At 37.6% G+C, this 24,020-nt stretch overlaps 1 long non-coding RNA gene across 1 annotated transcript in view; it reads right to left on the bottom strand.

Moving 5' to 3' along the window:
- Window positions 1-1,560: 1,560 nt before the first annotated feature.
- Window positions 1,561-24,020, bottom strand: part of LOC105470966 (uncharacterized) — a 46,245-nt gene continuing 23,785 nt past the window's right edge. The window contains exons 4-5 of the long non-coding RNA XR_011619321.1: window positions 2,849-2,882; window positions 1,561-1,688 (exon numbers count right to left, since the gene is read on the bottom strand). This is a non-coding gene — a long non-coding RNA (uncharacterized lncRNA). The remainder of the gene's footprint in view (window positions 1,689-2,848; window positions 2,883-24,020) is intronic.

Below are 24,020 nucleotides of genomic sequence, written 5' to 3'. Positions count from 1 at the left end.
CCAAAATGACAAATGAACTTTGACTTCACCTTCAAGTCACCAGCTGCATTAACCCCTAACAAAAAACTCAGCCTGTCATTTGAAGCTTTGAAGCTTGGTTTTGACTTCTCCTTTTTAGCTATAAAAGTCCTAGATGGCATCGTTTTTCAATGTAAGGCTGTTTTATCTACACTGAAACTCTGTTGCTGGGGCAGCCATCTTCATCATTCATCTTAGCTAGATCTTCTGCAGCTTCTTCACCTGACACTTGCTGCTTCACCTGACACTTTTATGCTATGAAGATGACTTCCTTAAACCTCATGAACCAGCCTCTACTAGCTTCAAATTTTTCTTCTTCAACTTCCTCCTTCCTTAGCCTTCACAGAATTGTAGACAGTTAGGGTCTTGCTCTGGATTAGGCTTTGGCTTAAGGGAATGTTGTGACTGGTTTGATTTTCTAATCAGACCTCTGAAACTTTCTTCAGATCAGCAATAAGACTTTGTTATCATTCATGCATTCACTGGAGTAGCACATTTAATTTCCCTCAATAACTTTTCCTTTGCATTCATTACTTGGCTAACTGTTTGGTGCTAGAGGCCTAGGCTTTTGACATACCTTCCTCACTAAGCTTAACCATTTCTAACTTTTGATTTAATATGAGAGATGTGTGACTCTTACTTTCATGTGAACCCTCAGAGGCCATCGTAAGGGTATTAATTGATCTAGCTTCAATATTGTTGTGTCTCAGGAAATACGGAGGCTTGAGGAGAGGGAGAGAGGTGAAGGAATGGCTGGTTGGTGGAGCAGTCAGAGTACCCAGCATTTATTGATTAAGTTTGCCATCTTCTATGAATGTGTTTTGTGATGCCCAAGAACAGTTGCAATAATAAATCCAAGATCACTGATCACGTATCACCATAGCAGATATAATAATGATTAAAATGTGTGAAATATTGTGGGAATTACCCAAATATGACACAGAGACACAAGGTGAACACATGCTGTTGGAAAAACGGTGCTGATAGACACAGGTTTGCCACAAACCTTCAATTTGTAAAAAACTCAATATCTATGAATCAAAACAAAAGTGAAGTGCAATTAAACAAGGTATGCCTGTATTTTATTTACTGTAAAATTAGTAACACTATCCTGATATTCTCTTAACAAGTTGTACCTGTGTCCTTTTATACTTTTACTTTTTTGTAATTATTGTAAGTGTACATAAGCATTTTCATTTATCAGCAGAGAAAACAGATCCTCAGAGATGGTAAGTGGCAACTGCAGCATTACATACTTATCAATGGGTGATTGGTTTATTTTGGACTGCATGTTCTCACATGCTCACTCTGTTTTATCAGAGCACTTTTTCTCGACTCAACTGAAATGCCAAGTGCAGCCAGACAGTCAAATAGACATATTTGATTATTTGACTGTCAATATTTTATTTCATGGCCAAACTGTTAATGATACCACAGATGAAACTGGAAAACTATTTGCCTGGGTTTTGGACAGTATTCAGTATTCTCAGCCCTGTGATGATGGAGGTAATGTGGGAGAGTTGAGGTGTGATGCAGTCCTGCTAATTAGATGCAGTCTGGATATTGGAATGTGCTTGAGTACCCGTTGACACACACATCACATCACTGATACCGTACTTGCCATCTCCTTTTCTTTCAGCTCTTAGATATGTCTTGGCAAATTATCAGTGCTGAAAAGAAGCATTTAAAAGTCAAAGGGAAGCTCAAGTGCAACAATAAGGATTTAAGGAATCTGAAATGGCAACCACAAAGAAATTCTTCTAACAGTTTTTGAAGCTTGTTATTTCTTTAGCAATATGTCCTTCTTGTAGCCTTTGTGAGACCAAAAGAAGTATTAAAATCAAAGAGGCTTCCTTGATGTTTGATAGGGACTTATCACATAAAATGTGTTTTAGAATGGCAATGATGGACTTTTCTAGTTACTCAGAGATTTAAAAAAAAAAAAGATGTTCCAATGTCAAATGGAAAGCTGGAAAGAGAATTTAGGGCAAGCAGAAAACTTCACTCTCTGCCTTCTACATAAGCCTGTCTAGTGCAAAGCTAGAAGACAGAAAAGTGATGGAAGACACACCAGTGTGTCATTCCCTGAGCCCCAGATCTTACTTTGGTTGTCTTATATTTGCAGGACATTCCAAGACATGGTTAGATCCCAGCCTGACTCTCTGAAGTGAGTACATTATAGCATGATTGTGAAGAATGTGTTTTAGATCCAGCTTGGTTGCATATGAGCTCTGTGGCCTGGGGCAAGTTTTTTATCCTCTCTATTCTTCCCACATATAAAATGGCTGTCACCTACTTAATTGCCATTCCTATCCCCCATCTTAGTTGCGAGAGCCTTGCTCCCACACAACAGATTCACAGTGCTATTATTCACTTTATCAGCTTCCTTTGCACTGAGCACCTGAACATGATTCAGTCCAGTGAAATCTAGTGAGATCTCAGGGAAACATGCTTAGAGGCATCTAAGATGTACGAGAGGAAACTCTCTTTTTCTTTGCCAGTGATTGTAATGCCATGGTGATGTAGCCACCTGGTAGCTATGATAGATAAGGGTGAGAAAGAAGCAAATATAAAAAGAAAGACTTATTGGAGAGTTGTAAAAACCCTCAATTCTTCTGTTTTTCTTCTATTTATTTTATTTTCCTCCCACTGCCCTAAATTCTTAATGGCATTCATAGATTACTGGACCAGCTCTGGCATATACCCCCCTCCTATCATCATCTTCTTCTTGTAAGAGACAATAATGGTCCTTAATATTACACCAATTTTAGCTAGGTCTTCCGCAACTATAGCTGAAAGGATTGTAAGAGATACAGTAATTATTACTTACCAAGTGGTTGTAAGGGTTCAAGAAGATAATGCATCTGAAACACAAAACATTCAAACACAAGTCTTGACATATGTCCCTATAGCTCTAGATAAATAATGGATGATCGTTATAATAATAATTAAAAAAAAGCTATTTCTCAAGTCTGATCATTGCCCACCTCCACTAATATTGGCTTTGTTTTGTTTCTTACTCTGTTGCAGCTTGTCAGGATCACCCATATCTTAAGATTTCATGGGGTTGACATTACTAGATTTTGTTTTTCTTCATATGCACCGGTGTTTCTTCAGCCACCATTGCCCAGTGCACAGCTAGAGTAACCTAAACTTCGTTTAGCTTCACTTCCGTCCCATATATTGGTAAAAGTGACAACAATTTTCCAGTGATCTTGAGACATCTTCCAGAGTGTCTCTTATGCGCTTCCTGAAAAGTCCTGGCCCTCCTCAGTGTTGATTGCCAGGACCTCAGCTGCTGATAAGCAGCCAGGAAGTAATTGCCCATGTTACCCACTGTGGTCACCTCCTTCTTGGCAATGCCATCTCTGCTGGTGGCCGTGCCTCTACCAAACACCTCTGCTGGAACGCTCAACATGTCAAAGTGGTACATGGTAGGTTACTCAGGATGCTAAAGTCATGACTATTTTGTGCATAAATGTGGGCTTCATGTTTCTCCCTATTCTGTGTCACATTTAGACATATGAATCTCAAAATAATTTTACTAAGAGCTCAACATCTTAAGGAAGTTTAATTAAAATAAACCTGTATTTTGTGGCTTCTCTCCACATGCTAGCCCTCTCACTTTTCTAGACTGAAGTCCATTTTCTAGACTGAATTCTGGCCCTAGCAACAGGAGAGGCAATCATCATATCTCATATAGAGTTTTCGTTTCATGTCTATTAACTGAGGTTTGGCTGGTGAACCAAATTTGTCTGCTTGGTGGCTCTCTCTCCTCTAATTTCCCACAGGCAAATATAATTTGGGCCACCTTTACAACCAAACTTCTAGTTATTTTCAGAGTCATGTGAAACCCAACCATGCACAATCTTGGGTTTAATTCCACTTTCACCAACTACCTAAAATCATCAAGCAGGAAGATCTGTCATATAATTTTTTCCCACTTTTTGCCTTTGAGAACACATTTTATCAATGCAGACTAAAGAGAATATTACTTTGCCCTCAAACTTCAGAGTACTTTACTCCAAATAATAAACTCTAGAGACATTTTTAACCCAATGCTTAAAAACCTAAATGTCCTGAAGTGACCCAAGGGTTGGCCTAAATCTGTCACACTGCAGCACAAAAGGAAATTCTTCTCATTTGATCTTTTGTGAAAACAGAGTGGCTGATCTACCATTCATCTCCAACACAGCATCACTCTTTGAGCAAATGAAAAGTTATCTATGAAACTTCTATTTTTCCTCAGAGTTGAAAATTCTAGAGACTGGAACCATTTTCTACCTTCATCATTTTAACTTTCCAAGAAGTCTGTTTAGTGACTCTTCTTTGAAATGTCTTCATGCCCTTACATGCTTCCTGATCAGATAAAGGGACTCCACTTGCTTTGATCTTTCTTTGTAAGTCCTACTTTCTTCTGCTTTCATAGTTATCACTGACCTCCTCCTGCACCTTCTCTAGTATTTCTGTTTTGAATATATCTCATGGCTAAAATCTTATGTTTATCTTCCTCATGGAGGGAGGAACAATGCCAATAAAAGCAAAAGTTATCTTCATGAGGAAATGACTAAGCAATAACTTAGTAGCTTCTCATATGTTTCGACTGGACAACATTTCAACCCTCAGAAGAGAACATGGTGGGGATATGCACGCAGGAACCATTCTTAAAAAAAAAAAAAAAAAAAAAAAAAAACTATCGTGTAACAAAATTAGCTCTGGACTCATATAGGTTCAAAGCCCTAAGAAAAAAGTTAAAACAAAAAATTTCTAGGGCATTTTCAAAATCACCCACAGAGCAAACTCCCCTTAGAATACTTGTCTTTATGGCCAGGATTGGGTCTGTAATCCCAGTACTATGGGAGGACAAGGCAGGTGGATAGCTTGAGCCCAGGAGTTTGAGAACAGACTGGGCAAAATAGGAAGACCCCATCACTATCAAATATACAAAAAAAAAAAAAAAAAAATTACCTGAGTGTGGTGGTGTGTGCCTGTAGTACCAGTAACTCAGGAGGCTGAGGTGGGAGAATTGCTTGAGCCCAGGAGGCAGAGGTTTCAGTGATTCGAGATCATATCACTGCACTCCTGCCTGGGTGACAGAGTGAGAGCCAGTCTCAGATAGATAGATAGGTAGATAGATAGGTAGGTAGGTAGATAGAAAGATAGATCGATAGATAGATAGATAGATAGATAGATAGATAGATAGTTGACTTTTTATAACATATTTCTCTTGCTGTACAGTTGACTTTCTCTTTTTTTTTAATTATACTTTAAGTTCTAGGGTGCATGTGCACAACGTGCAGATTTGTTACATATGTATACATGTGCCATGTTGGTGGGCTGCACCCATTAACTCATCATTTACATTAGGTATATCTCCTAATGCTATCCCTTCCCTCCTCCCCCATTCCCATGGCAGGCCCCGGTGTGCAATGTTCCCTGCCCTGTGTCCAAGTGTTCTCATTGTTCAATTCCCAACTACGAGTGAGAACACGCAGTGTTTGGTTTTCCGTTCTTGTGATAGTCTGCTGAGAATGATGGTTTCCAGCTGCATCCATGTCCCTACAAAGGACATGAACTCATCCTTTTATATGGTTGCATAGTATTCCATGGTGTATATGTGCCACATTTTCTTAATCCAGTCTGTCATTGATGGACATTTGGGTTGGTTCCAAGTCTTTGCTATTGTGAATAGTGCCACAGTAAACATATGTGTGCATGTGTCTTTATAGCAGCATGATTTATATTCCTTTGGGTATATACCCAAGTAACAGGATGGCTGGGTCAAATGGTATTTCTAGTTCTAGATCCTTGAGGAATGGCCACACTGTCTTCCACAATGGTTGAACTAGTTTACAGTCCTACCAACAGTGTAAAAGTGTTCCTATTTCTCCACATCCTCTCCAGCACCTGTTGTTTCATGACTTTTTAATGATTGCCATTCTAACTGGTATGAGATTACATCTCATTGTGGTTTTGATTTGCATTTCTCTGATGGCAAGTGATGATGAGCATTTTTTCATGTGTCTGTTGGCTGCATAAATGTCTTCTTCTGAGAAGTGTCTGTTCATATCCTTTGCCCACTTTTTGATGGGGTTGTTTGTTTTTTTTTCTTGTACATTTGTTTGAGCTCTTTGTAGGTTCTGGATATTAGCCCTTTGTCAGATGAGTAGATTGCAAAAATTTTCTCCCATTCTGTAGGTTGCCTTTTCACTCTGATGGTAGTTTCTTTTGCTGAGCAGAAGTTCTTTAGTTTAGTTAGATCCCGTTTGTCAATTTTGGCTTTTGTTGCCATTGCTTTGGTGTTTTAGACATGAAGTCCTTGCCCATGCCTATATCCTGAATTGCCTAGGTTTTCTTCTAGGGTTTTTATGGTTTTAGGTCTAACATTTAAGTCTTTAATCCATCTTGAGTTAATTTTTGTATAAGGTGTAAGGAAGGGATCCAATTGCAGCTTTCTACATATGGCTAGCCAGTTTTCCCAACACCATTTATTAAATAAGGAATCCTTTTCCCATTTCTTGTTTTTCTCAGGTTTGTCAAAGATCAGATGGTTGTAGATGTGTGGTATTATTTCTGAGGGCTCTGTTCTGTTCCATTGTTCTATATCTGTTTTGGTACCAGTACCATGCTGTTTTGGTGACTGTAGCCTTGTAGTATAGTTTGAAGTCAGGTAGCGTGATGCCTCCAGCTTCGTTCTCTTGGCTTAGGATTGTATTGGCAATGCTAGTTCTTTTTTGGTTTCATATGAACTTCAAAGTAGTTTTCTCCAATTCTGTGAAGAAAGTCATTGGTAGCTTAATGGGGATGGCATTGAATCTATAAATTACCTTGGGCAGTATGCCATTTTCAAAATATTGATTCTTCCTATCCATGAGCATGATATGTTCTTCCATTTGTTTGTGTCCTCTTTTATTTCATTAAGCAGTGGTTTGTAGTTCTTCTTGAAGAGGTCCTTCACATCCCTTGTAGGTTGAATTCCTAGGTATTTTATTCTCTTTGAAGCAATTGTGAATGGGAGTTCCTTCATGATTTGGCTCTCTGTCTGTTACTGGTGTATAAGAATGCTGGTGATTTTTGCACATTGATTTTATATCCTGAGGCTTTGCTGAAGTTGGTTATCAGCTTAAGGAGATTTTGGGATGAGACGATGGGGTTTTCTCAATATACAATCATGTCATCTGCTAATAGGGACAATTTGACTTCCTCTTTTCCTAATTGAATACCCTTTATTTCTTTCTCCTGCCTAATTGCCCTGGCCAGAACTTCCAACACTATGTTGAATAGGAGTGGTGAGAGAGGGCATCCCTGTCTTGTGCCAGTTTTCAAAGGGAATGCTTCCAGTTTTTGCCCATTCAGTATGATACTGGCTGTGGGTTTGTCATAAATAGCTTTTATTATTTTGAGATACGTTCCATCAATACAGAATTTATTGAGAATTTTTAGCATGAAGGGCTGTTGAATTTTGTCAAAGGCCTTTTCTGCATCTATTGAGATAATCTTGTGGGTTTTGTCCTTGGTTCTGTTTATATGCTGGATTACATTTATTGATTTGCATAAGTTGAACCAGCCTTGCATCCCAGGGATGAAGCCCACTTGATCATGTTGGATAAGTTTTTTCACATGCTGCTGGATTCAGTTTGCCAGTATTTTATTGAGGATTTTTGCATCAATGTTAATCAAGGATTTTGGTCTTTTTTTTTTTAATTTATTTATTATTATTATACTTTAAGTTGTAGGGTACATGTGCATAACGTGCAGGTTTGTTACATATGTATACTTGTGCCATGTTGCTGTGCTGCACCCATCAACTCGTCATTTACATCAGGTATAACTCCCAATGCAATCCCTCCCCCCTCCCCCCTCCCCATGATAGGCCCCGGTGTGTGATGTTCCCCTACCTGAGTCCGAGTGATCTCATTGTTCAGTTCCCACCTATGAGTGAGAACATGCGGTGTTTGGTTTTCTGTTCTTGTGATAGTTTGCTAAGAATGATGGTTTCCAGCTGCATCCAAGTCCCTACAAAGGACTCAAACTCATCCTTTTTTATGGCTGCATAGTATTCCATGGTGTATATGTGCCACATTTTCTTAATCCAGTCTGTCACTGATGGACATTTGGGTTGATTCCAAGTCTTTGCTATTGTGAATAGTGCTGCAATAAACATACGTGTGCATGTGTCTTTATAGCAGCATAATTTATAATCCTTTGGGTATATACCCAGTAATGGGATGGCTGGGTCATATGGTACATCTAGTTGTAGATCCTTGAGGAATCGCCATACTGTTTTCCATAATGGTTGAACTAGTTTACAATCCCACCAACAGTGTAAAAGTGTTCCTATTTCTCCACATCCTCTCCAGCACCTGTTGTTTCCTGACTTTTTAATGATCGCCATTCTAACTGGTGTGAGGTGGTATCTCATTGTGCTTTTGATTTGCATTTCTCTGATGGCCAGTGATGATGAGCATTTTTTCATGTGTCTGTTGGCTGTATGAATGTCTTCTTTTGAGAAATGTCTGTTCATATACTTTGCCCACTTTTTGATGGGGTTGTTTGTTTTTTTCTTGTAAATTTGTTTGAGTTCTTTGTAGGTTCTGGATATTAGCCCTTTGTCAGATGAGTAGATTGCAAAAATTTTCTCCCATTCTGTAGGTTGCGTGTTCACTCTGATGGTAGTTTCTTTTGCTGTGCAGAAGCTCTTTAGTTTAATGAGATCCCATTTGTCAATTTTGGCTTTTGCTGCTGTTGCTTTTGGTGTTGTAGACATGAAATCTTTGCCCATGCCTATGTCCTGAATGGTACTACCTAGGTTTTCCTCTAGGATTTTTATGGTATTAGGTCTAACATTTAAGTCTCTAATCCATCTTGAATTAATTTTCGTATAAGGAGTAAGGAAAGGATCCAGTTTCAGCTTTCTACTTATGGCTAGCCAATTTTCCCAGCACCATTTATTAAATAGGGAATCCTTTCCCCATTTCTTGTTTCTCTCAGGTTTGTCAAAGATCAGATGGCTGTAGATGTGTGGTATTATTTCTGAGGACTCTGTTCTGTTCCATTGGTCTATATCTCTGTTTTGGTACCAGTACCATGCTGTTTTGGTGACTGTAGCCTTGTAGTATAGTTTGAAGTCAGGTAGCGTGATGCCTCCAGCTTTGTTCTTTTGACTTAGGATTGTCTTGGAGATGCGGGCTCTTTTTTGGTTCCATATGAACTTTAAAGCAGTTTTTTCCAATTCTGTGAAGAAACTCATTGGTAGCTTGATGGGGATGGCATTGAATCTATAAATTACCTTGGGCAGTATGGCCATTTTCACGATATTGATTCTTCCTATCCATGAGCATGCTATGTTCTTCCATTTGTTTGTGTCCTCTTTGATTTCACTGAGCAGTGGTTTGTAGTTCTCCTTGAAGAGGTCCTTTACATCCCTTGTAAGTTGGATTCCTAGGTATTTGATTCTCTTTGAAGCAATTGTGAATGGAAGTTCATTCCTGATTTGGCTCTCTGTTTGTCTGTTACTGGTGTATAAGAATGCTTGTGATTTTTGCACATTAATTTTGTATCCTGAGACTTTGCTGAAGTTGCTTATCAGCTTAAGGAGATTTTGGGCTGAGACAATGGGGTTTTCTAAATATACAATCGTGTCATCTGCAAACAGGGACAATTTGACTTCTTCTTTTCCTAACTGAATACCCTTGATTTCTTTCTCTTGCCTGATTGCCCTAGCCAGAACTTCCAACACTATGTTGAATAGGAGTGGTGAGAGAGGGCATCCCTGTCTTGTGCCAGTTTTCAAAGGGAATTTTTCCAGTTTTTGCCCATTCAGTATGATATTGGCTGTGGGTTTGTCATATATAGCTCTTACTATTTTGAGGTACGTTCCATCAATACCGAATTTTTTGAGCGTTTTTAGCATGAAGGGCTGTTGAATTTTGTCAAAAGCCTTTTCTGCATCAATTGAGATAATCATGTGGTTCTTGTCTTTCGTTCTGTTTATATGCTGGATTATGTTTATTGATTTGCGAATGTTGAACCAGCCTTGCATCCCAGGGATGAAGCCCACTTGATCATGGTGGATAAGCTTTTTGATGTGTTGCTGAATCCGGTTTGCCAGTATTTTATTGAGGATTTTTGCATCGATGTTCATCAGGGATATTGGTCTAAAATTCTCTTTTTTTGTTGTGTCTCTGCCAGGCTTCGGTATCAGGATGATGTTGGCCTCATAAAATGAGTTAGGGAGGATTCCCTCTTTTTCTATCAATTGGAATAGTTTCAGAAGGAATGGTACCACCCCTCCTTGTACCTCTGGTAGAATTCAGCTGTGAATCCATCTGGTCCTGGACTTTTTTTGGTTGGTAGGCTATTAATTATTGCCTCAATTTCAGAGCCTGCTATTGGTTTATTCAGGGATTCAACTTCTTCCTGGTTTAGCCTTGGAAGAGTGTAAGTGTCCAGGAAATTATCCATTTCTTCTAGATTTTCCAGTTTATTTGCGTAGAGGTGTTTATAGTATTCTCTGATGGTAGTTTGTATTTCTGTGGGGTTGGTGGTGATATCCCCTTTATCATTTTTTATTGCATCTATTTGAATCTTCTCTCTTTTCTTCTTTATTAGTCTTGCTAGCAGTCTATCAATTTTGTTGATCTTTTCAAAAAACCAGCTCCTGGATTCATTGATTTTTGAAGGGTTTTTTGTGTCTCTATCTCCTTCAGTTCTGCTCTGATCTTAATTACTTCTTGCCTTCTGCTAGCTTTTGAATGTGTTTGCTGTTGCCTCTCTAGTTCTTTTAATTGTGATGTTAGGGTGTCAATTTTGGATCTTTCCTGCTTTCTCTTGTGAACCTTTAGTGCTATAAATTTCCCTCGGCACACTGCTTTAAATATGTCCCAGAGGTTCTGGTATATTGTATTGTATCTTTGTTCTCATTGGTTTCAAAGGGGATTTTTTTTTTTTTTTTTTTTTTTTTTTTTTGAGATGGAGTCTCACTCTGTCACCCAGGCTGAAGTGCAGTGGTGTGATCTCAGCTGACTGCAACCTCTGGCTCCTGGGTTCAAGCGATTCTCCTGCCTCAGCCTGGACTACTGTACCCCATAGTCATCCAGGAGCAGATTGTTCACTTTCCATGTAGTTGAGTGGTTTTGAGTGAATTTCTCAATCCTGAGTTCTAGTTTGATTGCACTGTGGTCTGAGAGATAGTTTGTTATAATTTCTGTTCTTTTACATTTGCTGAGGAGTGCTTTACTTCCACTTATGTGGTGAATTTTGGAATAAATGTGACGTGGTGCTGAGAAAAATATATATTCTGTTGATTTGAGGGAGAGAGTTCCATAGATACTTATTAGGTCTGCTTGGTGCAGAGCTGAGTTCAATTCCTTGATATCCTTGTTAAGCTCTTCTTGTTGAATTGATCCCTTTACCATTATGTAATGGCCTTCTTTGTCTCTTTTGATCTTTGTTGGTTTAAAGTCTGTTTTATCAGAGACTAGGATTGCAAACCCTGCCTTTTTTTGTTTTCCATTTGCTTGGTAGATCTTCCTCCATCCCTTTATTTTGAGCCTATGTGTGTCTCTGCACGTATGATGGGTTTCCTGAACACAGCACACTGATGGGTCTTGACTCTTATCCAATTTGTCAGTCTGTGTCTTTTAACTGGAGAATTTAGCCCATTTACATTTAAGGTTAATATTGTTATGTGTGAATTTGATCCTGTCATTATGGTATTAGCTCGTTATTTTGCTCATTAATTGATGCAGTTTCTTCCTAGCATCGATGGTCTTTACATTTTGCTATGTTTTTGCAGTGGCTGGTACCGGTTGTTCCTTTCCATGTTTAGTGCTTCCTTCAGGAGCTCTTGTAGGACAGGCCTGGTGGTGACAAAATCTCTCAATGTTTGCTTGTCTATAAAGGATTTTATTTCTCCTTCACTTATGAAGCTTAGTTTGGCTGGATACGAAATTCTGGGTTGAAAATTCTTTTCTTTAAGAATGTTGAATATTGGCCCCCACTCTCTTCTGGCTTGTAGAGTTTCTGCCAAGAGATCCACTGTTAGTCTGATGGGCTTCCCTTTGTGGGAAACCCAATCTTTCTCTCTGGCTGCCCTTAACATTTTTTCCTCCATTTCAACTTTGGTGAATCTGACAATTATGTGTCTTGGAGCTGCTCTTCTCGAGGAGTATCTTTGTGGTGTTCTCTGTATTTCCTGAATTTGAATGTTGGCCTGCTTTGGTAGGTTGGGGAAGTTCTCCTGGATAATAACCTGCAGAGTGTGTTCCAACTTGGTTCTATTCTCCCCATCACTTTCAGGTACACCAATCAGAGTAGATTTGGTCTTTTCACATAGTCCCATAATTCTTGGAGGTTTTGTTTCTTTTTACTCTTTTTTTCTCTAAACTTCTCTTCTCACTTCATTTCATTCATTTGATCTTCAGTCACTGATACCCTTTCTTCCAGTTGATTGAACCGATTACTGAAGCTTGTGCACTTGTCACATAGTTCTCATGCCATGGTTTTCAGCTCTATCTGGTCATTTAAGGACTTCTCTACATTGGTTATTCTGGTTAGGCATTCGTCTAATCTTTTTTCAAGGTTTTTAGTTTCTTTGCAATGGGTTCAAACTTCCTCATTTAGCTCAGAGAAGTTTGATTGTCTGAAGCCTCTTAACTCGTCAAAGTCATTCTCCCTCCAGTTTTGTTCCATTGCTGGTGAGGAACTGCATAACTTTGGAGGGGCAGAGGTGCTCCAATCTTTAGAATTTTCAGCTTTTCTGCTCTGTTTTTTCCCCATCTTTGTGGTTTTATCTACCTTTGGTCTTTGATGATAGTGACATACAGATGGGGTTTTGGTGTGGATGTCCTTTCTGTTTGTTAGCTTTCCTTCTAACAGTCAGGACCCCCAGCTGCAGGTCTGTTGGAGTTTGCCAGAGGTTTACTCCAGACCCTGTCTGCCTGGGTATCAGCAGTGGAGGCTGCAGAAGAGTGAATATTACTGAACAGCAAATGTTGCTGCCTGATTGTTCCTCTGGAAGCTTCATCTCAGAGGGGTACCCAGCCATGTGAGGTGTCAGTCTGCCCCTACTGGGGGGTGCCTCCCAGTTAGGCTACTCAGGGGTCAGGGACCCACTTGAGGAGGCAGTCTATCCGTTCTCAGATCTCAAACTCCGTGCTGGGAGAACCACTACTCTCTTCAAAGCTGTCAGACAGGGACATTTAAATCTGCAGAGGTTTCTGCTGCCTTTTGTTTGGCTATGCCCTGTCCCCAGAGATGAAATCTACAGATGCAGGCAGGCCTCCTTGAGCTGTGGTGTGCTCCACACTGTTCGAGCTTCCAGGCCACTTTGTTTACCTACTCAAGCCTCAGCAAGAGTGGGTACCCCTCCCCCAGCCTCGCTGCCACCTTGCTGTTAGATCTCAGACTGCTGTGCTAGCAATGAGGGAGGCCCCATGTACGTGGGACCCTCTATGCAAGATGCGGGATATAATCTCCTGGTGTGCCATTTGCTAAGACCCTTGGAAAAGCACAGTATTAGGGTGGGAGTGACCTGATTTTCCAGGTGCTGTGTGTCACAGTTTTCCTTGGCTAGGAAAGGGAATTCCCTTACCCCTTGCACTTCGTGGGTGAAGCAATGCCTTGCCCTGCTTCAACTCTCGCTCAGTGGGCTGCACCCACAGTCCTACACCCACTGTCTGACACGCCCCAGTGAGATGAACCTGGTACCTCAGTTGGAAATGCAGAAATCACCCGTCTTCTGAGTCACTCATGCTGGGAGCGACTCATGCCTGGAGCCATTCCTATTCTGCTATCTTGGAACCACCCTACCATTGGCTTTCTCTTATTGCCACAGAGTAATTTGATTGTGACAATTAAGTTACATGTTCTACAGAACTGGTTAGTAGAAATAAATGAATAGAGGCAATAAAAGAAAGAAATAGTAACATTGGAAGAACCAAGAAAGTTATACATGTAAAGATGAGTTAGGTGTTGGTCAAGCAACCATGTGAAGTCCAGGCTTCTAATTTGGAGATTAGACAATAGGATAAAATTTTCATATCAAAACACTTTTCATAAAATTTCAGAGCTTTTCTGCTAAGTTGAAGATCCAATAGGAAGGGATACCCACTATTCAATTTTTTTTCCTTCTTTCTGTGAACTCAAGTTTAACTGAAGTGGAAACATTAAGAAGGAACAAACTTATAAACAAAACAGGCAATGACCTCTAGAAACAGTGAAGGACCTTAAATATGTAAATTCCATGAGATGTTTCCACAGGAAAGCCACCTTGCATCAAAATAAATGGAAAATGTATAATAAATATAGGATGTTGTAAATTTGGGATGGATAACTGGTTTCAATAGAACTAAATTATTAACAGCAAGATTACCTATTCAAATTATAAAATTATATTTATTCATGTCTATTTATGGGGATATTATGAAATATGGAATTAAATATATTTTTATGTAAACTAAAAACAGAAGCCTACCTATCATCAAATAGTATCTCACTGTCATATTATTGGAACATAGGTTCTAGCAGCTAAGGATTTTTTTTTGTATTTATATATTAAATAATTCATAAATCTTTTTTTTTTTTTTTTTTTTTTTTTGAGATAGAGTCTCACTCTGTCACCCAGACTAGAGAGCAATGACACGATCTTGGCTCACTGCAACCTCTGCCTCCTAGGTTCAAGCAATTCTCCTGCCTCAGCCTCCTGAGTAGCTGAGACTACAGGCACCCACCACCATGCCTGGCTAATTTTTGTATTTTTAGTAGAGACAGGGTTTCATCATATTGGCCAGTCTGGTCTCGAACTCCTGACCTTGTGATCTGCCCACCTTAGCCTCTGAAAATGCTGGCATTACAGGCATGAGCCACTGCACCCAGCCTAATAATTCATAAATCTTATAAAATGTTTTAGATCAACATTTCATTCCTTGATTAATTTCTATGAATAAGAGAAGGATTAGCATTGTTAACCATGTTAAAACTGGAAACATCAAACCTCAGAGAGACTATGCAATTGTCCAATGTTACTATATCTTAAGTTAGCTAAGGGAACTGAAGCTAATCCCAGATGTACCAACTATTCAGTTATAAAACAAAAACAAAAACATGAACCTAGCTCCATTAAAATGTAAGTTTTATCATTTAGTGAAAATTCACATTTTCAATAAAAGACTTACTCTCATAGATCTTTTGATATATCGTTTTTATTTAGACCAACACACACACAAACACCTTCTGCACTCACACAAATACCTTCCCCTTTCAACTTACTCATCTGGGAAGAATATCTCAGGCAAAAGCCAGTTAAATTTGAAAAGGCAGAGAGAAAAGGCATAATCAAGGGAGAATTTTATATTTTGTCAATATTTTTTAACCACTAAGGAATAGATTTAGTTGCTGAAATAGAAAATAATAAGCGATCCCAGAGACTAAACAAGAACAGGTAATTCCTTTACTGTTTAAAGAGATCAGAAAGCAAATGGTTTCTTTGACTCAAGTAAGTCCATCTCTCATCTATGAAACTCTTATCTGTGACTACAGAGAAACATAATAAGCAAATCATCCAAGTAACAATAATCTAATCATATTCCCTTCTCCAAAATTCTACATGCCTGTCTACACACACAGAGCCCAGCTGTCTTTGAGGAAAATAAATAATACTTGAAGTTCAGGTGAAATTTTTCTATCTAGCAATGTCAGACAGAAAATAAAAGATCACTGCTCAGATGTTCCTTTATAAACGTCCCTGCTTCTCTTCATGATGCTAACAATGACCCAAATTTTTATTTCACATAGCTGTGGACATGCTAACATTGTTATATTCTATTCTATGAGTGATTTCTTTCTTCACTAAGCTAAAGAACAAAAAAAGAGAGACAGAAACCTAAATCAACTAAATAATCAACCATTTAACGTACATTGACGAAGTGCCTCCAATGTGCCAGGCACTACGCTAGCATCTGGGAATAAGAGGAGTAAAACCAAACCTGGATGTTCCAATGACTCAAAGTGTAGCTGAATATCCTATAAATGAAATAATCTGCAGCACTGTGATAAGAGTCACAGTGATACCATGAACAAGACATAGACATGAGTAAAAAACAATCTTCCTTTGCAAAGTAAACAAAAGGTTTTCACCAAAAACTCCTTAACTCAGAGATTCAGATTTTTTCTTTTTCTTTCTTTAGGTAGATAAGCAGATGGCACATTCCAGGCAAAGGGAACAGCTGGGCACATGGATAAATAACAAGGAATTTTGGGGATCTATGAGCAGTTTGAGTTGACTGGATTTGGAGAATAGAAGAAACAATGCGAAAGGCCAAGAGTACAAAGGGAAGGAGATGCTCCAGTAAGGAATACTCTTTAACTGCAGGCTATGGAAGACCATGGAAAATTATAGCAGGGTGCTGGAAAAATCAGAGAATATAGGACAGAGGGCCTGGGGCCCACGTGGAGGGTGGTAGACTACGACACTTGGAGCGAGGCTGAGGTAACAGGGATTTGAGTTACTAAGGATCTGGTAACTGGGTCAGAGGAGTAGGTGTTGTGGGTAACTCAACAGAACTGCTTTAATTCTTGAAAACAGTCACTCTTGCCCAGGTTATCCTTAAATTTCTGGTTTAATTCCCTCTTGTTTTTAGTTCTGAAGTATCTTACATTTTGTGGTTGGGAGAAATTTATTTGACTTAGGAGACTGAGCTATTGAGCAGGTTGAGCAAAAACTACATGAGCCACCAGAGAAATGAAATGTCCAGAACTGGCCAAAAGAGGAACCCTGGGGCCCTCTCTTTAAAGGACTGCTGCATGAATTAGTGATCAGCTGAGGCTGAAAGTGAAAGTGGCATGATTGTAAATGCAGCATGGGGAGTTTGGGTTGGATAGACCAGATGTTTATCAATTTGCTTTGGGAAACCAAAGCCTAGAGAAGGGTTTGGAAAAAGCCATCAGGGACTACTAAACTGTGACAATGGTCAATTGCCTTGATAACAATCTTTCCTCTCCACAGATGTTTCCAATGATAGGAAATGCGGAAAAATAAAGGCCATTTGACTAATCAAGCCTACACTTACCTAAGCTCGGAACAATGCACAGAGCTTTTTTAAAGCCTCTATTGTGATTCTTTGCTTCCTAAGGGGGCAGGGAATCTGGTTATTGGGTTTGATTTTAAAACCCCTCCACTGAATACCACCAGCCTTGTATTCTTGTCGAAATCTTGCACCAGGAAAACCCATCAGACCACCTTGATTAAAAGAGGGTGCTAACAACATTCATGTTAATTATTTGGACTAGTGACGCAGCATTTTCCTTTCAAGCTTCTTAGAGATATTTGCTGTTCTGTTCATGACACAATGCTTGTAATCTAGTCAGCCAGCCGGAAAACACCATTTCAAAAATTTGTGATGTAAACTTGTGGTTTAGTCCGTTTGCACACTGCTATAAGGACATAACCAAGACTGAGTAATTTACAGAGGAAAGAGGTTTAATTAACTTACCATTCTGCAAGGCTGCAGAGGTCTCAGGAAACACAGTCAAGGTGGAAGGGGAAGAAAATATGTCCTTCATCACGTGGTGGCAAGAGAAAGAATGAGCAAGAGGGGAAAAGCCCCATATAGAACCATCAGAGCTTCTGAGAACTCACTTATCATCACAAGAACAGCATAAGGGTAAACGCCTGCTGATTAAATTACCCACCGCTGGGTCCCTCCCATGACACATGGGGATTATGGGAACTACAATTCAAGATGAGATTTGGGTGGGGACACAGCCAAACCATATCAACTTGTATCAGCTTTTGCAAATACTATGTGTAGCTTAGGAGCACGTGGGAGAAAGAACAAAACAAAGAGAAACATTCTGAAAGATGAGGCCATAAATTGTAAGACTTACACTCTTATCACTACTACTTAGTATGATCCATGGACCAGCAGATCAGTTTCACCTGGGAGCTTAGCAAGGCTACTTAGTGTCTATCACCCCAGGCCTGCTGACTCACACTAGGCATTTTAACAAGATTTTCCAGGTGATTCCTGTGCAAGTCCATTTGAGGGGCACATGGAGAGCTTCATATGGCAGGCTTCAAAAAGCCAAGTGGTCTTCTTCTTTTAGACATTTTTTAAAAATCATATGTTTTTGGTTTTTGTCTCCCTCTAAACTCAAAACTCTTAGTATTATCATCATTATTATATTTTACATATGATAAAGGCAACCAGTTATACTTAGATACAGGTAGCAAAATGGTAAGTAAGGAAAGGAAATGTGAGATATAGTTGTATATGTGCTTTTTTATTCAGGCTTTGAATGACAATCTCTAGAAGCAAGCCTAATGCTCCTATAATTCTGAAGTAATGATAGGTGTCAACTCCATTTGAAAATGCCTGCAACAACTATAATGTTATATAAAAACATCTATGACAAAGTCATATTCTGTCAATACTACTGTATCTTGTTGCCTACATTCATAATTAAAAGGTGTACTAAATGTAAGTCTGAGATTAGTAAATATTAGATGTCATTTTCTTTCCAACCAAATGAAACACTGTTGAATTCAATCCAAGGGTCCCAGGTTGAGAATGTCTGTTCTAAGCGGCTAATGTAGGAAATTACCAAATGTGTTTTAACTCGGTCTTGCTGGAAGGTGGGTGAGGGCTTCTTGAGCTGGCTCCATACAATCCTTCCTCAAGTACATAATGAAGAAAGGTGCAAGGGGGCTGACATTCTTCCACCCCTAGTAACCTATTAAGTGTCCAAGTCCCACTCCCAACCCCTGTGGGGGTTTCTTTGTTCTGAACCATTAAAAGGTTGGGCTGAGGCAGATGGATAATCTGTAAATCCTTCATTTTCTTCATCGGATCTGTTTTCCAAACATTGCCTGATGTTACAGGAATATTTACAGAAAGGGTGTGTTTGTAGTTATTTATGTTTCACATTTATTTACTTAGAATTTTTAAAATCTCATTTTCATTTTGATTTTGTATTCCAAATCAATTAATGGTGTTGGTTGAACAGACTAAAAGTAAAATTGTCATAAACAAGCAGTACAATAATGGCCTCATGAAAAAATAAGGCAAGTGGATGGTGAGACAAACATTTCACCTTCTCAGTTGATTAATTTTAGATAAATAAGGCAAGATAAACAAAAATAGAGCCTGGCATGTGATATGCATGCAATAAATATTTGATGAATGAATCAAAGAAAAATATTTGAAAGGACTTTCTCTAACAGCCACTACCCATTTTAGCTACACATAATTGACTGGAAATATTCCCATTATAGAAAGGAATTCATTAGAGTAAGTGCATTGAATTTAACATTTCTTCATGTTTCTTTAAGTTGTAAGATTTGATAATTTTAGTATAAACGGGTGAACCCTGGGGTCAGGAATGATCTGATGTGATGTTCAGGAAGTAGCTTTGGCACTGTCAAGCAGAAGATAATTTAAAACCACCAAAGCATTCTCATTGTTAATATTTAAAGAGTTCTCGGAAATGTGTTCATTTATTTCGCAATTCAAAATAAACAAGTCTTAACAGCAACCTTTGAATATCTCTTAACAAAATTATCACCAAGCGCCATTAGAAATAGCTTTTTATTGTTTGTGAATCTATGAAGTCACTCCATAATACCAATGCTTCAATCAGTTGTGACTGAGAGTTATATTCATGACAGATGCCAGAAATGGATCAAAAGCAGATAGAAGAAGCAAGCTGCTGCCACTTTGTCCTCATAATGTGTGTTCAAATAAAATTTTAGAAGTTCAAGGCTATCTAATTTTTATTTCATTGAAGATATTATAAAAGTAGACTGGTCTGAAGTAATTTTTACATTTTTCATCCCAGCTGATCTGAAGCTTGCAACCAGGATTCTTGGAAATCTTTTCTGAAATTAATAAGGTTTTTGTTTACTAAGAAGCTTGATTCTAAAAGATCCTTTCTTAAATCCATTTTTAAAAACATCCAGTGTGACCCACCACACACAATTTCTAAGCCTACATCTTGGTAGTGGGCAGAGTAGATATATTCTTGCTCTAGTCCATGACATTATTTGTTATCTGTAAATTTTAGAAAAGATTCTTTATTCATATAGTATATACATATACACACACATATAATAATGTATATTTAATATAGTATATATACTATGTATTTGTACATATATATTTAAACTATTTAAGTAAACTATATATAAACTATAAATATGTTCAAACTATCAGAAAGAGGTATAAAATAAATATGTCCAAAATGCAAAAAGAGATTAAAAGAAGGTATGTAAAAATAAAGAAATGATTGAACAATATGAAAAATGAATAGGTTATTTGAAAAATAAAAGAAACTAATAGAGTTTTTAGAAGTAAATAAGGTCTTTAAAATATTTAAGAAAATCAATGGATGAATTAAATAGGATATTAATTATAAAAAGTATATTATAAAAACTTCAAAGTATATTATAAAAAGTATATTGTATTATAAAAACTGAAGTATATTATGAAAACTTTAATGACAAGGAATAGTTTGGTCAAGATATTTGCAACATATAATACAATTTTGGTATCTGAAATGTACAAAAAATCCCTATAAACCAGTAAGAGTCCAAGAAAAGCAGGCAGAGGATATAAATAAGTACTCTCAGAGTTATTTGTTGATAAACATAAGAAAAATGTTCGGGTTCACTAGAAATTAGTACTATATAATTTTTTAAAAATTGTAATACATTTAACTTTTATTACACTAGTAAAAATTAAAATATCTGACAATACCAAGTATTGGCAAGGATGTGGAGAAATAAGAACTTTCAAATAACTCTAGTAGAAGTGTAAAATACAACAACCACACTGGAAGATAAGGGGCATACTATCCAATAACTTTAAAGATACATCTAATCATTATACCAGAAATTTCTCTGCTCCAAAGAGTAGACTAAGACTCCAAAGGACTAAGAACATAAACTCAGGAGAAACAATGTCTCGGTTTGAGTCTTGAATCTGTCACCTAATAGATCTGTGTTCCTAGTCAAATTAGTCTCTCTGAGACTCAGTCTTAGCCTCTTTTCTCTAGAATACTCTCTGTGATGAGTATTAGAAGAGTACACAGAGGACTTAGTATAATGCTTGGAATAAAATAAGCTCAGTAAAAATGCTAATGATAGCAAAACACTGTTAATAATACCTAATAAAATTTATCTATTAGCATGTGTACACATTTTAGAAATTCTGGCAGATGCACACAGGAGACAGGAAATGGTCATTGCAGCATTGTTTCTGTTAATGTTAAGTTGGAACCAACTTAAATTTCTCCCACTGTGAGAATGAATAAACTGTGCTATATTTATACAGTGGATACTACAGTGGAATACTGCACAGCAGTTAAGTGAATAACCTAGGTCAGGATTGTATGAAACATAGCCTGTTTTTGTTAATAAAACTTAATTGGAATATAGCTATGCCCATTCATTTAACATATTGCCTATGGCTGCTTTTGCACTGCAGTGGCAGGGTTGAATAGTTGAAGTAGAGAATATATAGCAGCAAAAGTTTAAAATACTTACAGTCTGGCCCTAAAATTTCCATTGAATTTTTATTTTAATATTATATTTTCATTTTCATTATAATCAATAATTTTTTATAAAATTATAAATTGAATAATATGACTAACCACCTTGAACTGAATATAGATACTTGATTTTAGTGCCCACATTTGATTTTATGCTTTTAATAGCATAGAAGCCAAAAGATATTACCTTAGTATTCCTTAGCTGAGAACTAAAGAACAAAGGCAATGATGAGTTTGGGCCAAATAAAGGCCAAATGAAGACAAAAGAGCTTCATAGGGTTCAAGTACAAAGGTGTCGTAGAATAGAATCTCTACCCTGATTAGATATTAGAGTTACCAGGGGCTTTTACAACATACCAGTGCCACACAGTCCCACCTATGGCCATCCCTGGACGAAGGACCCAAGCATGAATATATTTTAAAACTCCCCAAATGACTCTAATGTGCAGTAAGGATTGAGAGCTACTATTTCTGAGTAGTTAACATAGAGAATTAAATGGAAGGACTGGACTTTTCAAGATACAACGTGCATGCCACATAATGTGGGCATGCTCATGTAAAAAGCTCTTCACTTTGTAAGACGGTATTTTGCCCATGTAGTAAGGGGAGCAATTTAGCTCAACAACATAGCAGCAACTATTACAAGAACAATGCTCATGTAATACTAATTTACATTACTTATGTATTTGTTTTTGTTTTGTTTTTTTACATTTTTTTAAATGTTTGTGAGTACATAGTACATAATTATGGGGTACATGAGATATTTTGGTACAGGTATGCAGTGAGTAATAACCACATATCACAGAAAATTGGGTAGTGATTTCCTTAAGCATTAATCCTTTGTGTTACAAACAATCCAATTATACATTTTTAGTTATTTTAAAATGTATAATTAAATCCTTTTTGACTGTAGTCCCACTGATGTGCTATCAAATAAGGGGTTTTATTCATTCTTTCTAACTATTGTTTTGTACCCATTAACCATTCCCATCTCCACCCCTTCCCAGTACCTGATAACCATTCTTCTATGCTCTATGTCCATGATTTCAATTGTTTTAATTTTTAGATCCCACAAATAAGTGGGGACATGCCATGTTTGTCTTTGTCTGGTTGATTTCACTTAACATAATGACCTCCAGTTCCATCTATGTTATTGCATATGACAGAATTTCATTCTTTTTATGGCTGAATAGTACTCCATTACATGATGTATCACATATTCTTTATCCATTCGTCTGCTGATGAATACTTACGTTGCTTCAAAATCTTGGCTGTTGTGAACAGCACTGCAATAAACATGAGAGTGCTGATATCTCTTGGATATACTGATTTCTTTTCTCTTGGGTATATATGTAGCATTGGGATTACTAGATCATATGGTGATTGTACTCTTAGTTTTTTTAAAAACCTACAAACTCTTCTCCAAAGTGGTTGTACTAATTTACATTCCCACCAACAGTGGACAAGTTTCCCTTTTCTCCACATCCTCACCAGTATTTGTTATCATCTGTCTTTTGAATAAAAGCCATTTTAACTGGGATGAGATGATATCTTATTGTAGTTTTCATTTGCATTTCTCTGATGATCAGTGATGTTGAGCACCATTTCATATACCTGTTTGCCATTTGTACGCCTTCTTTTGAAAAATATCTACTCATATCTTTTGCCAATTTCTTAATTGAAATATTAGATGTTTTCCTATAGAGTGTTTTTGAGCTTCTTATATATTCAGATTATTAATCTCTTGTCAGATGGGTAGTTTGAAAACATTTTCTCCCATTCTGTGGGTTATTTCTTCACTTTGTTGATTGTTTTCTTTGCTGTACGGAGGCTTTTAATTTGATGTGACCCTATCTGTCTATTTTTGTTCTGTTTGCCTGTGCTTGTGCAACATTACTCAAGAGACGTTTGCCCACTCCAGTGTCCTGGGAAGTTTCCCCAATGTTTTCTTTTAGTAGTTTCATAATTTGAGGTATTAAATTTAAATCCTTAATTCATTTTGATTGGATTTTTATATATGATGAGCGATAGGGGTCTAGTTGTATTCTTCTGCATATGGATATTCAGTTTTCCCAGCACCATTTATTGAAGAGAACTTCTTTTCCTCAGTGTATGTTCTTGGTGTCTTTGTTAAAAATGAGTTCACTGCACATGTGTAGATTTGCTTCTGGGTTCTCTGTTTTGCTTCATTGGTCTATGGTTCTGTTTTTATATAAGTATCATGTGCTGTTTGGCTTATTATAGCTCTGTAGTATAATTTGAAGTCAGGTAATGTAATTCCACCATTTTTTTTTTTTTTAACTTAAGATAGCTTTGGCTATTCTGTGCTTTAGTGGTTCTATATAAGTTTTAGGATTTTTTTTCTATTTCTATGAAGGATGTCATTGGTATTTTGTAGATTACTTTGGGTAGTATGAACATTTTAACAATATTGATTCTTCCAATCCATGAACATG

The sequence above is a fragment of the Macaca nemestrina genome, chromosome 2, assembly GCF_043159975.1.
Source record: "Macaca nemestrina isolate mMacNem1 chromosome 2, mMacNem.hap1, whole genome shotgun sequence".
NCBI classification, from domain to species: Eukaryota; Metazoa; Chordata; class Mammalia; order Primates; family Cercopithecidae; genus Macaca; species Macaca nemestrina.
This window is presented reverse-complemented; position numbering and strand designations above follow the sequence as displayed.